The sequence below is a fragment of the Penaeus vannamei genome, chromosome 22 (genome assembly GCF_042767895.1).
Source record: "Penaeus vannamei isolate JL-2024 chromosome 22, ASM4276789v1, whole genome shotgun sequence".
Classification (NCBI taxonomy): Eukaryota; Metazoa; Arthropoda; class Malacostraca; order Decapoda; family Penaeidae; genus Penaeus; species Penaeus vannamei.
The window spans coordinates 31,846,199-31,848,698 of NC_091570.1; the positions used below are offsets into that span (position 1 = coordinate 31,846,199).

Genomic DNA, 2,500 nt, shown 5'->3' on the forward strand with positions numbered 1-2,500 from the left:
GGTAAAGCTACATGCCCAGCTGGGAATGCAACTTGTAATGCCTGTAGGAAACTGGGCCACTTTGCAAGAGTGTGTAGAGGGAAGAAGAAGCAGGTGAGTGTGGATGCTGTGCCTAGTGCAGTGGTGGCTACACCTCAGGTGGTGGACCAACCTCGGCTGCAGGTATTAGTGACTGGGGACGATAACAGGGCACATGCAGTGACAGCCATAGCTGACACTGGCGCTCAAGTTTGTGTGGCTGGACCTTCTTTGATGAATGCATTCGGCCTCACACCCAAGCACCTGCAGGGGCGAGCAGGACTTCAAGACCTGGCCAATGTCCATCTGCCTGTTCTGGGGGCTTCACGCTGTCGCATTAGCATTCCAAACAGTTCCACCAAACAAGATATCTACTTTATCAAGTCAGTGGACAAGTTCTACCTATCCCTCTCTGCCTGCAAGGATCTTGGGCTAGTACATGCAGATTTCCCGCATCCGCCACCTTCAGTTGCTGCAGTGGATGGCTTGGAGTATGAGGTACACCAGAGCAGACCAAACCCGCCACCCAAGCCGCGGGCCATGCCTTTTCTGCCATTGGAGGAGAACGTGCCAAGGCTGCAAGAGTGGCTCCTAGCCCATTTTTCATCGTCAACATTTGATAGCGAACGGTACCCGCTGCCAGTGATGACAGGGCCTCCACACCACATCCATCTGTCTGCCGATGCTGTGCCCTATGCCTGTCACACCCCTGCCTCAGTCCCCAAACACTGGGAAGCAGAGGTCAAACAGCAACTAGACGAGGACGTCAGGAAAGGTGGGATTCAGAATGGTGTGCCAGGATGGTTGTGGTGGCAAAAAAATTGGGAAAACTTCGTTGCACAGTTGATTTTCAAAAACTGAACGAGCACTGTTTATGGGAGACTCATCACACACCTGCACCCTTTGATATAGCTTCAGGAGTCCCAGTGCAGTCCTATAAAACTGGCTGATGCCCATTGGGGCTACCACCAAGTGGAACTGGATGAGGAGAGTTGGCGACTCACAACTTTCATCATACCATGGGGCCAGTATCAATACTGCAGGACGCCCATGGGGCATTGTTCAGCAGGGGACGCTTATACCAAAATGTTTGATGATGCTTTTATGGACCTGCCCCGGAAGTGCAAGTGTATTGACGATACTCTCCCTTACGACACCAGTGTTGAGGAAGCCTTTGGCATACTTACGAATTCCTGGAAGTATGTGCCGAAACTTGGGTGACACTGAAGCCAGAAAAATTCCAGTTTTGTAAGAGGGAAGTCTTATTTGTGGGCTACCACTTGGGCTTGGACACATATGAGCCCTCCATGGAACACCTGACTGCCATCAGGGACTTCAGGATGCCTGCACAGCCCTCCATCACCGATATACGCTCATGGTTTGGACTTATAAATCAACTGGCACCCTTCCTGGCCACTGCCCCCCTGATGGCTCCCTTCAGGGACTTATTGAAGAAGTCTACAAATAAGACTGTCTTCTGGGACGACTACCTGCAACAAAAATTCATGCAGGCGAAAGAGGCTGTCTGTCAGCTAGCCAGGAAGGGACTGGCATACTACGATAAAACTCGACCAACCATTGCCATTACAGACTGGTGTAAGGAAAGTATTGGGTTTGTTGTCATGCAGCAGTACTGCTCATGCCCATCAGTCACCGCACCTCTTTGCTGCAAGGGTGGTTGGCATCTGGCACTGTGCGGCAGTCGACACCTCACTTCTGCTGAGTCGGGGTATGCACCTGTGGAAGGAGAGGCCCTAGCTGTAGCTTGGTGTCTAAGCAAGGCTCGTCTCTTCCTGTTAGGGTGCCCAAATCTCGTCATCGCTACAGATCACCGACCTCTGGTGAGGCTGTTTGGCGATAAGGCCCTCAAGGATATTTCCAACCCACGCCTGTTCCACTTGAAGGAGAGAACGTTGCAGTACAAATTCATGGTACGGTACCTACCTGGGAAGCATAATACGGCGGCAGACTTCTTGTCGAGATATCCTGGAGCCAAGGCAGACCCAGATGAAGTGGACGAAGAACAGGACGCCATCGCTACTGCCACTGTAGCCTCCTGGGACTTTGGTGAGCATGCTACCTTGGATGAAGAACTCATCAAGCAAGTGGCAGTCCAAGACCCAAGCTACCAGCTACTTGTGGAAAGAGTTACCAACAGCGACTGGGGTTCTCACAGGGCGCAGGAGCTTGCCTGCCTTAGGCCGTTTTACTGTGTAAGGAATAGATTGACTGTAGCAGGAGGTTTGGTTACATACACCTTTGGTCAAGGGTGTGTGCGCCTTGTCAACCCTGAAGCTCTGCGTGGCCAAGTAGCGGCCAATCTTCACGCCAGCCACCAGGGCCTCAACTGCATGCTGAGGAGAGCGAGGTAAGCTGTATACTGGCCTGGGATAAAAGGTGACCTACAGTACCACCGTGCCTCCTGCAACCCCTGCAACACCAATGCACCTTCTCAGTTGCCTGAGCCTCTTCTACTTTCTCC

The 2,500-nt window shown here is 52.2% G+C and overlaps 1 pseudogene; it reads left to right on the plus strand.

The window, feature by feature from the left end:
- Positions 1-2,390, plus strand: part of LOC138865845 (uncharacterized) — a 3,321-nt pseudogene extending 931 nt beyond the window's left edge.
- The last annotated feature ends 110 nt before the right edge of the window (positions 2,391-2,500 follow it).